The sequence below is a fragment of the Aegilops tauschii genome, chromosome 6 (assembly GCF_002575655.3).
Source record: "Aegilops tauschii subsp. strangulata cultivar AL8/78 chromosome 6, Aet v6.0, whole genome shotgun sequence".
Taxonomy (NCBI): Eukaryota; Viridiplantae; Streptophyta; class Magnoliopsida; order Poales; family Poaceae; genus Aegilops; species Aegilops tauschii.
In genome coordinates this window covers 475,998,212-476,013,659 of record NC_053040.3, presented here as the reverse complement: position 1 = coordinate 476,013,659, position 15,448 = coordinate 475,998,212, and positions in this window count along the sequence as shown.

Here is a 15,448-nt window from a genome sequence, read left to right as displayed (position 1 = left end):
TCTCTTCGTTTGTTCTCCGCTATTAGTGACTTTGGAGTGACTCTTTGTTGCATGTTGAGGGATAGTTATATGATCCAGTTATGTTATTATTGTTGAGAGAACTTGCACTAGTGAAAGTATGAACCCTAGGCCTTGTTTCAACGCATTGCAATACCGCTTACGCTCACTTTTATCGCTTGCTACCTTGCTGTTTTTATATTTTCAGATTACAAAAACCTATATCTACCATCCATATTGCACTTGTATCACCATCTCTTCGCCGAACTAGTGCACCTATACAATTTACTATTGTATTGGGTGTGTTGGGGACACAAGAGACTCTTTGTTATTTGGTTGCAGGGTTGCTTGAGAGAGACCATCTTCAACCTACGCCTCCCACGGATTGATAAACCTTAGGTCATCCACTTGAGGGAAATTTGCTACTGTCCTAAAAACCTCTGCACTTGGAGGCGCAACAACGTCTACAAGAAGAAGGTTGTGTAGTAGACATTACTGCCCTCTAGCTTGTGTCTGGACTCTAGAGGAGTGGCCATTGTCTGTAGCGGGGGTTGTGATGTGCAGCAGACGTCGGTGGAGGGGAGGAGCTGTGGGCCGCCGGTGTTGTTGGGAGGAGAGGAGTGATAGAGGTGATAGAGGAGCCAGCGCTGCATCTCGCGGTCGTGTCTTGCTGGAGATCAGAAGAATTCCAATAGCTTGTGGAGAAGAACAGGAGGCCCATGGCTGGGTGGATTAGAGGAGGGGGATTTGGGATTTCGTTGTATGTGCTAAATAGATTGATTTCAAAGCATGGATCAAGTTGTGTCAAGATGTGTTCCAAACTTTTTGTTGGGTTCTACGGTAGGGTGCGTCGACTGCAAATTAAAAAATCCTACGCGCAGAACATCCAGGAACATGCTACGGGAGATGGATCACAGATCGTTACCACTAGACACGCAGTGCCGTGCAGCGGAAGAAGAGTTGGGGCAGCGCGTACGCGTGGATCGTCTCCTCCTCGTCCGATCTCCCTCGTAACAGCCGGTCGTCCGATCCCAAGTACAAGTTCGCCAGAGCGGCACAGGTGCACCGCCTCTAATGGTATCAGCGCGTGCAGGAGGAACACCATGCGGCGGACTGCTAGGTCCGATCACACAGTCGGCGACGAGTGGAGGTGGCTATTCGCAACACATGCAAACCCTAGTGGCAGTGCCGAAGCGATCAACCGCATGAGTGTGCGGCACCTCCACTTTATATAGGCGTCCATCGCGGGCTCAACACTTGGGCCTCGCATGAACCCTAAGCCTAAAATCTGTTCGGCCGGGATCCGAGTCCGAGTAGAATCACATCTGACTCTTGGAGTCCGATCCGGCCTCACAGGTTCCTTCCCTTAAGCGCGCGACCCCTTAGGTTCAAGTCGGCTTGGTCGCAGTTCGGATCATCTCTGAACTGCACGGTTGGTAGCGGCCCCTAGCAAGGCATGGGGAACACCAAGCAGACTATGAAGCTGGTTAGGCGAACCTGTACAACATGTCACACTTCTGTTCCCTTTGCCACACGATATATGTTGTCGGGGTCAAGGCGAGATTGTCATCCTTGTGCTAGCCCGACCTCTTTCCCGTTCCAGTGATGCCGACCACTATCCGGATTATCTCATAATCCTTGTCGCATGGCCATGCTTCTCCTGGTCGGATCACACGAGGGGCCCAAAGTATATCTCTCCTGATCGGAGGGGCAAGTCCCATCTTGCTCGACCATGTCTTGCAGCATGGGTCTGGACAAGCCTGAAACCTACCTTTGTAACTACCCAATCACGGAGTAGCGTTTGGTCGGCCCAAAGCAGGTCTGTCACCATCCCGAGTACATTCACCAGCTCAGGTCTTAGGACATAGAACGTATGTTGTACTAGAGACTCACATATGACATATCGTTGCGTCTCATAGTTGGGTCAGTCCGACTCGGACCTTATCTCGACTCGGATCCGACTACGTCGAATCCGACCAGATCCTTCCGAGTCCATATTATCCGGTTAGCATCCAATGCTCCATGGCTAGTGAGACCAAGCCATCGACCATGTCATATGCTAGTCTAGTTGGCTGCGCGTCCTGATACGTCCATTTTGCATCATGCTTTGATATTGATATTTATCGCATTATGGGCTGTTATTACACATTATGTCACAATATTTATGCCTTTTCTCTCTTATTTTACAAGGTTTACATGAAGAGGGAGAATGCCGGCAGCTGGAATTCTGGGCTGGAAAAGGAGCAAATATTAGAGACCTATTCTGCACAACTCCAAAAGTCTTGAAACTCCACGGAAGTCATTTTTGGAAATTATAAAAATACTGAGCGAAGAAAATACCAGAGGGGGCCCACACCCTGGCCACGAGGGTGGGGGGCGCGCCCTACCCCCCTGGGCGCGCCCCCTGCCTCGTGGGCCCGCTTGCAGGCCTCTGGTGTCCATCTTCTGCTATATGAAGTCTTTTCCCTGGAAAAAATCATAAGCAAGCTTGCGGGACGAAACTCCGCCACCACGAGGCGGAACCTTGGCGGAACCAATCTAGGGCTCCGGCGGAGCTGTTCTGCTGGGGAAACATCCCTCCGGGAGGGGGAAATCATCGCCATCATCATCACCAACGACCCTCCCATCGGGAGAGGGTAAATCTTCATCAACATCTTCACCAGCACCATCTCCTCTCAAACCCTAGTTCATCTCTTGTATCCAATCTTTGTCCCAAAGCCTCAGATTGGTACCTGTGGGTTGCTAGTAGTGTTGATTACTCCTTGTAGTTGATGCTAGTTGGTTTATTCGGTGGAAGATTATATGTTCAGATCCTTAATGCATATTAATACCCCTCTGATTATGAACATGAATATGATTTGTGAGTAGTTACGTTTGTTCCTGAGGACATGGGAGAAGTCTTGCTATTAGTAGTCATGTGAATTTGGTATTCGTTCGATATTTTGATGAGATGTATGTTGTCTCTCCTCTAGTGGTGTCATGTGAACATCGACTACATGACACTTCACCATTGTTTGGGCCTAGAGGAAGGCATTGGGAAGTAATAAGTAGATGATGGGTTGCTAGAGTGACAGAAGCTTAAACCCCAGTTTATGCGTTGCTTCGTAAGGGGCTGATTTGGATCCATATATTTCATGCTATGGTTAGGTTTACCTTAATACTTCTTTTGTAGTTGAGGATGCTTGCAATAGGCGTTAATCATAAGTGGGATGCTTGTCCAAGTAAGGGCAGCACCCAAGCACCGGTCCACCCACATATCAAATTATCAAAGTACCGAACGCGAATCATATGAGCGTGATGAAAACTAGCTTGACAATAATTCCCATGTGTCCTCGAGAGCGTTTTCCTTCATATAAGAAATTGTCCAGGCTTGTCCTTTGCTACAAAAAGGATTGGGCCACCTCGCTGCACCTTATTTACTTTTATTACTTGTTGCTCGTACCATTTACCTTATCACAAAACTATCTGTTACCGATAATTTCAGTGCTTGCAGAGAATACCTTACTGAAAACCGCTTGTCATTTCCTTCTGTTGCTCGTTGGGTTCGACACTCTTACTTATCGAAAGGACTACGATAGATCCCCTACACTTGTGGGTCATCAAGACTCTTTTCTGGCGCCGTTGCCGGGGAGTGAAGCGCCTTTGGTAAGTAGAACTTGGTAAGGAAAAAATTATATAGTGTGCTGAAATTTACTGTCACTTGTTACTATGGAAAGTAATCCTTTGAGGGGCCTGTTTGGGGTATCTTCACCCCGTCTAGTAGAGCAAATAGTTGCTCCTCAACCTACTGAACTTACCGAAAATGTTTACTTTGAAATTCCTTCGGGTATGATAGAGAAACTGCTAGCTAATCCTTTTGCAGGAGATGGAACATTGCATCCCGATTTACACTTAATCTATGTGGATGAAGTTTGTGGATTATTTAACCTTGCAGGTATGTCCGATGATGTTATCAAGAAGAAGGTCATCCCTTTATCTTTGAAGGGAGATGCATTGACATGGTATAGGCTATGTGATGATATGGGATCATGGAACTACAAACGATTGAAATTGGAATTTCATCAGAAGTTTTATCCTATGCATCTTGTTCATCGTGATCGTAATTATATATATATATAATTTTTGGCCTCGCGAAGGAGAAAGCATCGCTCAAGCTTGGGGGAGGATTAAGTCAATGTTATATTCATGCCCCAATCATGAGCTCTCAAGAGAAATGATTATCCAGAATTTTTATGCTCGGCTTTCTGACAACAATCGCACCATGCTCGATACTTTTTGTACTGGTTCTTTTATGATGAAGACTATTGAATTCAAATGGGATTTATTGGAAAGAATTAAACGCAACTCTGAAGATTGGGATCTCGACGAAGGTAAGGAGTTAGGTATAACACCTAAGTTTGATTGTGTTAAATCTTTTATGGACACCGATGTTTTCCGTAAGTTTAGCACTAAATATGGACTTGACTCTGAGATAGTAGCCTCTTTCTGTGAATCATTTGCTACTCATGCTGATCTCCCTAAGGAGAAGTGGTTTAAATATCATCCTCCCATAGAAGTAAAGGTAGTTGAACCTATTAAAGTTGAAGAAAAGACTATCACTTATAATGATCCTATTGTTCCCACTACTTATGTTGAGAAACCACCTTTCCCTATTAGAATAAAGGATCACGCTAAAGCTTCAACTGTGGTTCGTAAGAGTAATACTATAACTTATACACCTCCTAAGCAAATAAAAGTTGAACCTAATATTGCTATGGTTAAAGATCTCTTGGCTGATAATATTTATGGGCATGTTATTTATTTCTGTGATGAAGCTGCTAGAATTGCTAAACCTGGTACTAAAGATAAACATAGACCTGTTGTAGGCATGCCTGTTATTTCTGTTAAAATAGGAGATCATTGTTATCATGGCTTATGTGATATGGGTGCTAGTGCAAGTGCAATACCTATTTCTTTATATCAAGAAATTATGCATGATATTGCACCCGCTGAGTTAGAAGAAATTGATGTCACAATTAAGCTTGCCAATAGAGATACTATATCACCGATTGGGATTGTTAGAGATGTTGAAGTCTTGTGTGGGAAGGTTAAATATCCTGCTGATTTTCTTGTTCTTGGTTCCCCACAAGATAGCTTTTGTCCCATTATATTCGGTAGACCCTTCTTGAACACTGTTAATGCTAGGATAGACTGCAAAAAGGATGTTGTTACTATTGGTCTGGATGATATCTCTCATGAGTTTAACTTTGCTAAATTTAGTAAACAACACCGTGATGAGGAATTACCTAGTAAAGATGAAATTATTGGTCTTGCTTCTATTGCCGTGCCTCCTAATGATCCTTTAGAACAATATTTGCTTGACCATGAAAATGATATGTTCATGAATGAAAGAAGGGAAATAGATGACGTATTCTTTAAACAGGATCCTATTCTGAAACACAACTTACCTGTCAAAATCCGAGGGGATCCCCCTCCACCCAAGGGTGATCCCGTGTTTGAGCTTAAACCATTACCTGATACTCTTAAATATGCTTATCTTGATGAAAAGAAGATATATCCTATTATTATTAGTGCTAACCTTTTAGAGCATGAAGAAGAGAGATTATTGAAAACTCTGAAGAAGCACCGTGCTGCCATTGGATATACTCTTGATGATCTTAAGGGCATTAGTCCCACTCTATGTCAACACAAAATAAATTTGGAGAAACATGCCAAACCTGTTATTGATCACCAAAGACGGCTGAATCCTAAGATGAAAGAAGTGGTAAGAAAGGAAATATTAAAGCTCCTTGAGGCAGGTATTATTTATCCCGTGGCTGATAGTCAGTGGGTAAGTCCTGTCCATTGTGTCCCGAAGAAGGGAGGTATTACTGTCGTTCCTAATGATAAAGATGAATTGATCCCGCAAAGAATTATTACAGGTTATAGGATGGTAATTGATTTCCGCAAATTAAATAAAGCTACTAAAAAAGATCATTACCCTCTGCCTTTTATTGATCAAATGCTAGAAAGATTATCCAAACATACACATTTTTGCTTTCTAGATGGTTATTCTGGTTTCTCTCAAATACCCGTGTCTGCGGATGATCAAGAAAAGACCACTTTTACTTGCCCTTTCGGTACTTTTGCTTATAGACGTATGCCTTTTGGTTTATGTAATGCACCTGCTACCTTTCAAAGATGCATGATGGCTATATTCTCTGATTTTTGTGAAAATATTTGTGAGGTTTTCATGGATGATTTCTCCGTTTATGGATCCTCTTTTGATGATTGCTTGAGCAACCTTGACCGAGTTTTGCAGAGATGTGAAGAAACTAATCTTGTCTTGAATTGGGAGAAGTGCCACTTTATGGTTAATGAAGGCATTGTCTTGGGGCATAAAATTTCCGAAAGAGGTATTGAAGTTGACAAAGCTAAGGTTGATGCTATTGAAAAGATGCCGTGTCCTAAGGACATCAAAGGTATAAGAAGTTTCTTTGGTCATGCCGGTTTTTATAGGAGGTTCATTAAGGACTTCTCAAAAAATTCTCAGCCTCTGACTAATCTATTACAAAAAGATATACCTTTTGTCTTTGATGATGATTGTGTAGAAGCATTTGAAATACTTAAGAAAGCTTTGATTTATGCACCTATCGTTCAGCCACCTGATTGGAATTTACCCTTTGAAATTATGTGTGATGCTAGCGATTATGCTGTAGGTGTTGTTTTTTGGGTGAAGAGTTGATAAGAAATTAAATGTTATCCAATATGCTAGTAAAACTCTAGACAGTGCCCAAAGAAATTATGCTTCTACTGAAAAAGAATTTTTAGCAGTTGTATTTGCATGTGATAAGTTTAGATCTTATATTGTTGACTCTAAAGTAACTATTCACACTAATCATGCTGCTATTAAATATCTTATGGAAAAGAAAGATGCTAAACCTAGACTTATTAGATGGGTTCTCTTGCTGCAAGAATTTGCTTTGCATATTTTTGATAGAAAGGGAGCTGAGAACCCCGTTGCAGACAACTTGTCTAGGTTAGAGAATGTTCTTGATAACCCACTACCTATTGATGATAGCTTTCCTGATGAAAAATTAGCTGTCATAAATGCTTCTCGTACTGCTCCATGGTATGCTGATTATGCTAATTACATTGTTGCTAAATTCATACCACCTAGTTTCACATACCGGCAAAAGAAAAAGTTTTTCTATGATTTGAGACATTACTTCTTGGATGACCCACATCTTTATAAAGAAGGAGTAGATGGTGTTATTAGACGTTGTGTACCTGAGCATGAACAGGAACAGATCCTACGCAAGTGTCACTCTAAGGCTTATGGAGGACACCACGCTGGAGATAGAACTGCACATAAGGTATTGCAATCCGGTTTTTATTGGCGTACTCTCTTCAAGGATGCCAGTAAGTTTGTCTTATCTTGTGATGAATGTCAAAGAATTGGTAATATTAGTAGACGTCAAGAAATGCCTATGAATTATTCACTTGTTATTGAACCATTTGATGCTTGGGGCTTTGATTATATGGGACCGTTTCCTGCCTCTAATGGATATACACATATTTTAGTTGCTGTTGATTACGTTACTAAGTGGGTAGAAGCTATTCCAACTAGTAGTGCTGATCATAACACTTCTATTAAGATGCTTAAAGAAGTTATTTTTTTGAGGTTTGGAGTCCCTAGATACTTAATGACTGATGGTGGTTCACACTTTATTCATGGTGCTTTTCGTAAAATGCTTGCTAAGTATGACGTTAATCATAGAATTGCATCTCCATACCACCCACAGTCTAGTGGTCAAGTAGAATTAACCAACAGAGAGCTTAAATTAATTTTGCAAAAGACTGTTAATAGATCCAGAAAGAATCGGTCTAAGAAACTTGATGATGCATTATGGGCTTATAGAACTGCATACAAAAATCCTATGGGTATGTCTCCGTATAAAATGGTTTATGGAAAAGTATGTCACTTACCTCTCAAACTTGAACATAAAGCATATTGGGCTATTAAAGAGCTCAATTATGATTTCAAACTTGCCGGTGAGAAGAGGTTATTTGACATTAGCTCACTTGATGAATGGAGAACCCAGGCTTATGAGAATGCCAAGCTGTTTAAGGAAAAAGTTAAAAGATGGCATGACAAAAGGATACAAAAGCGTGAGTTTAATGTAGGTGATTATCTGTTGCTATTCAACTCTCGTTTAAGATTTTTTGTAGGAAAACTTCTCTCTAAGTGGGAAGGTCCTTACGTTATCGAGGAGGTCTATCGTTCTGGTGCCATAAAAATCAACAACTTCGAAGGCACAAATCTGAAGGTGGTGAACGGTCAAAGAATCAAACATTACATCTCAGGTAATCCCATAAATGTTGAAACCAATATTATTGAAACCGTAACTCTGGAGGAATACATAAGGGACACTTTCCAGAACGTTTCAGACTCCGAAAAGGAATAGGTATGTGGTACGGTAAGTAAACCAACTCCAAAATAGTCCTAATAGCAATTTTTCTCTGTTTTGGAATATTTAAGAAAATAGGAAAATAAGAAGCACTCTGAGAAGGACACGAGGCTTCCACAAGGGTGGAGGGCGCGCCCTACCCCCCTGGGCGCGCCCCCTGCCTCGTGGGCACCTCGTGCGCTCTCCGGACTCCGTTTTCTTGCACGTTACTTCTTTCAGTCGGTAAAAATTCATTATATAATCTCCGAAGGTTTTGACCACCGTATCACGCAAATATCCTCTGTCTTTGTTTCGAGCTGTTTTCTGCTAGATTTGTCAAGGCCAGGCATCATGTCGTCCCCCTCCTCCAACAATGGTGACAACGATGCTTGGCTAATGAAGATAGAGCTGAAGAGAGAAGAACCCGGGAAGATCAATAAGGATGATGGGATCAAGAAGGCCACGGAGGATCAAGCTCCGGCAGCAGAAGAAGAAAACATCCTTCCACCTCTCTTTACCCCGACTGAGATTGAAGCTTTCAAGATGATTGAGCTAGCTCGTATACAAAACAAGTATCTCACAAGTGAAAATATTTTGTTGAAGGAGCATATCGTCGCACTCAAGGGCATTATTCGCAAGTTGGAGGATCTCTTACGCTCAGTGTGCGACTATCCATCATCACCACCATCTTCTCCACCTCCGAAGAAAGAGACATAATCACATGGGATGGGCACTCCCCTTGGCAACTGCCAAGCTTGGGCGAGGTGCCCCGGTACCGTATCACCATCACACTCCTATCTTTACCTTTTTCTTAGTTCGATCCTTTTGGTAATATCTTGATCTAGTAGAATAAAGTTTTAGTTTGATCTAGTTATGAGTTTTGCTTTATGATCCTTCTTTGTAATCGAGTCCGTGAGCTATATAATAAAGATTAGTGTTGAGTCAAGGGCTTGATTATCTCGCTATGATCTTGGGTGAATAATAAGAAAAAGAAAGAAGTAAAAATAAATAAAGGGATCATATTTATCTTATGGATAGTAATGACTTCACATATAAAGAGTATGATGACTAAAAGTTGTTGTGAGTTGACAAGCATAGTTTTGGTCATCGTTGCAATTAATAGGAAGTAATAAAGAAAGAGAGGCTTCACATATAAATATACTATCTTGGACATCTTTCATGATTGTGAGCACTCATTAAAATATGACATGCTAAAGAGTTGATGTTGGACAAGGAAGACAACGTAATGGGTTATGTTTTCTTATATCTGAAATAAAGTATATTCTCATGGATCATCCAACATGTTGAGCTTGCCTTTCCCCCTCATGCTAGCCAATTCTTTGCACCAAGTAGAGATACTACTTGTGCTTCCAAATACCCTTAAACCCAGTTTTGCCATGAGAGTCCACCATATCTACCTATGGGTTGAGTAAGATCCTTCAAGTAAGTTGTCATTGTGCAAGCAATAAAAATTGCTCCCTAAACATGTATGATTTATAAGTGTGGGAGAAAATAAGCTCTATACGATCTTGTGATGTAGAAGCAATAAAAGCGACAGACTGCATAACAAAGGTTTATATCACAAGTGGAAATATAAAGTGACGTTCTTTCGCATTAAGATTTTGTGCATCCAACCTAAAAGCACATGATAACCTCTGCTTCCCTCTGCGAAGGGCCTATCTTTTACTTTTATCTTCTACCTTATGCAAGAGTCATGGTGATTTTCACCTTTCCTTTTTACATTTTATCCTTTGGCAAGCACATTGTGTTGGTACGATCCTGATATATATATCCAATTGGATGTAAGTCAGCATGAGTTATTATTGTTGACCTTACCCTTGAGGTAAAAGGTTGGGAGGCAACACTATAAGCCCCTATCTTTCTCTGTGTCCGATTAAAACTCCATACCCACAAGTATTGCGTGAATGTTAGCAATTGTGAAAGACTAAATGATAGTTGAGTATGTGGACTTGCTGAAAAGCTATTACATAGACTCTTTCCGATGTTATGATAAATTGCAATTGCTTCAATGATTGAGATTATAGTTTGTTAGTTTTCAATAAAGTTTCTGATTCATACTTGACATTGTGAATAGATTGTTACTTTATCAAAAGAATTCATATGACAATATTCATATATGTTGATGTTATAAGAATGATCATGATGCCCTCATGTCCGTATTTTATTTTATCGACACCTCTATCTCTAAACATGTGGACATATTTTTCGATTTCGGCTTTCGCTTGAGAACAAGCGAGGTGTAAGCTTGGGGGAGTTGACACGTCCATTTTGCATCATGCTTTGATATTGACATTTATCGCATTATGGGCTGTTATTACACATTATGTCACAATACTTATGCCTTTTCTCTCTTATTTTACAAGGTTTACATGAAGAGGGAGAATGCCGGCAGCTGGAATTCCGGGCTGGAAAAGGAGCAAATATTAGAGACCTATTCTGCACAACTCCAAAAGTCCTGAAACTCCACGGAAGTCATTTTTGGAAATTATAAAAAATACTGAGCGAAGAAAATACCAGAGGGGGCCCACACCCTGGCCACGAGGGTGGGGGCGCGCCCCTGCCTCCTGGGCCCCCCTGGCAGGCCTCCGGTGTCCATCTTCTGCTATATGAAGTCTTTTAGCTTGAAAAAAATCATAAGCAAGCTTGCGGGACGAAACTCCGCCGCCACGAGGCGGAACCTTGGCGGAACAAATCTAGGGCTCCGGCGGAGCTGTTCTGCCGGGGAAACATCCCTCCGGGAGGGGGAAATCATCGCCATCATCATCACCAACGATCCTCCCATTGGGAGAGGGTCAATCTTCATCAACATCTTCACCATCACCATCTCCTCTCAAACCCTAGTTCATCTCTTGTATCCAATCTTTGTCCCAAAGCCTCAGATTGGTACCTGTGGGTTGCTAGTAGTGTTGATTACTCCTTGTAGTTGATGCTAGTTGGTTTATTCAGTGGAAGATTATATGTTCAGATCCTTAATGCATATTAATACCCCTCTGATTATGAACATGAATATGATTTTTGAGTAGTTACGTTTGTTCCTGAGGACATGGGAGAAGTCTTGCTATTAGTAGTCATGTGAATTTGGTATTCGTTCGATATTTTGATGAGATGTATGTTGTCTCTCCTCTAGTGGTGTCATGTGAACGTCGACTGCATGACACTTCACCATTTTTTGGGCCTAGAGGAAGGCATTGAGAAGTAATAAGTAGATGATGGGTTGCTAGAGTGACAGAAGCTTAAACCCTAGTTTATGCGTTGCTTCGTAAGGGGCTGATTTGGATCCATATGTTTCATGCTATGGTTAGGTTTACCTTAATACTTCTTTTGTAGTTGCGGATGCTTGCAATAGGAGTTAATCATAAGTGGGATGCTTGTCCAAATCAGGGCAGCACCCAAGCACCGGTCCACCCACATATTAAATTATCAAAGTACCGAACGCGAATCATATGAGCGTGATGAAAACTAGCTTGACAATAATTCCATGTGTCCTCGGGAGCGTTTTCCTTCATATAAGAAATTTTCCACGCTTGTCCTTTGCTACAAAAAGGATTGGACCACCTTGCTGCACCTTATTTACTTTTATTACTTGTTGCTCGTTACCATTTACCTTATCACAAAACTATCCGTTACCGATAATTTCAGTGCTTGCAGAGAATACCTTACTGAAAACCGCTTGTCATTTCCTTATGCTCCTCATTGGGTTCGACACTCTTACTTATCGAAAGGACTACGATAGATACCCTACACTTGTGGGTCATCACGTCCACACAGCCCTTTCGACTAGTGTCGTGGTTTTGTCACGACATATGTCCTAGAGAAAGGACTTAGTCGTGGAGCCATCGCTACCGGTTAGCTTGAAGGGGTTAAAGCGGACAAGGGACGCAAGATAGTTTTATACTAGTTCGGCCCCTTCGATGAAGGTAAAAGCCTACGTCTAGTTGTGATGGAATTGATGGGGTTTCGATGACCAGGGAGCAAATACGCTTTGCCTGAGTCTTGAGTTGTTGTCTGTTGTCCCTGAACCACCGCCGGGTCGTCCCCTTATATACATGGGTTGACGCCCGTCGGTTTACAGACTCCGAGGCCGGCTCATAATCGTGCCCGACTCGGTCTCTGCTACGCATATCTTACAACACAAGTTTGCATCTCAATGCCGGTTTGTGTCTACATGCCTTAAACCGGCTTTGGGCCCTGGGCCTTCATGAAGCGTCACCGTCTGTCTTCATGGGCTTCAGATACAGATGAACTACTTATGAAGTTAACCCGGCCTCTCCTGGCCGGTTTACGCCCAGTAGTAATATCCCCAACATTAGGCCCCAGATTGATTTTAACTGGTTCATGTCAATCCTCAATACTTGAGAAAATTTCTTCTTCAACATCTTCACACAATCTTGTAAACCGCCATGACATCATCTTCTAGGATCTTGGTAAACCGCCGTGATGTCACCTGTCATTAACGAGCCTCCGACAATCGAGGCGACAGCATCGCCTCATATCCAAAAATCCGGCTCCTCGATTTTCGCATCTGTCGTTTATCTCCTTATAAATAGGGCCAGGGGGTCTTTCCAGTTTTCCCCTCGTGCCTCTTCGCTTCATCTTCATCCTCGCGACGCCCGAACCTTCAACCTCAGCCGCCGCCGTCAACCTTCGACTGCTGCACCAACCTTGGCCGCTGCATCAACCTGAACGTACCAGAGCTCCTCCGCGCGCCGCCGCTGCTCAACATCATCTGTAAGTCTCCCCTTTCTCTTACCATAGATCTGCACTTAGGGTTTCTGTCGTTCATCGGTGTTCGTCGCCGCCCTTCTTTTCCCTTATTTATATCCATGGGCTAGATCCAGAAACCACATAGGTCTCGTGCGGTAGTAGTTTAAACCACATAGATCTCGTGCTTTAGCAGCTTCAGCACCTGTTTGATATCCAACTCATCTCATCTTGGTGAACCTTCAGTACACTGGAATTTAGGTCAGAATATATTTTGTTTTTCCTACGCGTGGTAGATCTGAAATTACCATAGCAAGATGTGAAACTTATTTCTTCCTTCTCTTACACCCTTTGAATACCAGATTGGCCGGTTTAACCTCACAGAAAAAATGATGCCCCGGTAGATACCATTAGTCCCCTGTTGAACTGCCAATGCATTATACCGTTCAATTTCCAGTCTCCGGTTTACCAATATGCTAGTATCCTCATACCGCTGTATAGTTGTCCAATGTAAATCTTAAACCGGTAATACTCATGTTTCAGATTTTCCTTGTCATGGCTAAACAAGTCTATGAGTGCAATTGGGCTCCCTCTCGAGTAACCGAGGAGCAATGAAACCACCTTGTTAAAACGGGCGCTTTAGCCAAGAAAGATGTCATCCATTGGAGGGTCCCTGGCCTGGAAAATCCTCCTACACCCAAGAATGGAGGAGTAGTCATGTTTGCTGATCATCTCGGACGAGGTTTTAGCCCTCCCTGTTCAAAAAATTTCCGAGATGTGCTAGCCAATTTTCAGATGCGCCCTCAAGATATCGGTCCCAACTCTGTTACCAACATCTGCCACTTCCAAGTTTTCTGTGAAGCTTATCTCCAAGAGGAACCTACAGTCGAACTGTTTAGGGATTTCTTTCACTTAAACCATCGCACCGAGTTCTCAGATGGACCCAATACTGAACTGGGCAGAATGGCGGTTCAGAAAAGGAAAGAAGTCACCTTCCCCCATCCCAAACTCCACAGTCACCCCAAAGAGTGGAACCAAACTTGGTTTTACTGCATGGATACCTCTCCATCTGACAAAAACCCCCTGCCGGGTTACCGCCCTGAACGCCTGAGCAACACACACCCGTTTCCTCAGAGTTTGACAGCAAGAGAACGGGCCAACTACGCTCCCCAACTATCAAAGCTTAGAGCCTTCATGGCGAACGGTTTGACAGGAGTTGATCTTGCTCGTTGCTGGATAAGCTGGAGCATTCTGCCCTTAAGCCGGCGCCCCGGTTTAATGTGTGAATACACGGGTAGTCTGAAGGATGCTCAGCGGCACATTGATATTCAGCTTACAGACGAAGAAGTCACTGAGGCTGTAAACAAAATACTGAACGAACCGGAGGCCGTCTGTGCCCAAATCGGACTACTCCCTTTATGCACCTTCAACAAACCACCAGCTGTAAGAATCATACAATCCTTTATATCTGAATTTGCTTCTGTCCAAATATTCTCTGAGAATGTGATTATTTTCTGACAGGGTGATGATCCGTTTTGGAACAAGAAACCATCACAAGATAAACCGGCAAAACCGCAAGACAAACCGGTCAAGCCAGTTCGTCCAAAGACCAAGGTTGTTAAGAAACCTGCCAAGAGAAGGACCACTGCATCCTCCGATCTACCAGCTGATGACAATGTGCGTAATCCGGAATCAGAGGTAGAACTTGACTCTCTTGGTTCATTTTTCGTACATCTCATTGACAATGATTATTATCAGGACGACGCTGAAGGCAGTCACGCTGAGGACATAGAGGTAACTATTCTTTCCTCCGATTCAGATCCTCTGCCAACATCAAAAATCCGTCAAGCAAACCGGAAAGTAAAATTTTCTCACCCTCTTGCTTATTTGGACCCAAACTTTCTTTTGAAGAAGCAGCAGCACGAAGCTCGCCGTACAACCCGGCACAGCGGCCAGGTAGTTACCTCCGCCAGTTTACCGAACAGTCCGGTTCGGAAACGCCGATCAGAGGTCTCTTATCCCATTGATACTTCATGCCCAAAAGCAGGTTGTTTTTGCCAGCCTCTTAACCCGTCTGATTCAAATTATCAGGGTACTTCTCACTCATCCTCTGGCGAGTCCTCGGCCACACAGCTTCCACCCCTCAAAACAGTTCCTGGGTGAGTTATGCACATGTCTTTATTCTTGATGTGTTTTACATACTGTACTGATCCTTATGTCTATCTTTTCGCAGCGCCAAGCCAAGACCCAGCAAAAAAGCTCGGTTAAACAAACCGTCTGATGATAATGTAGCTGCTGAA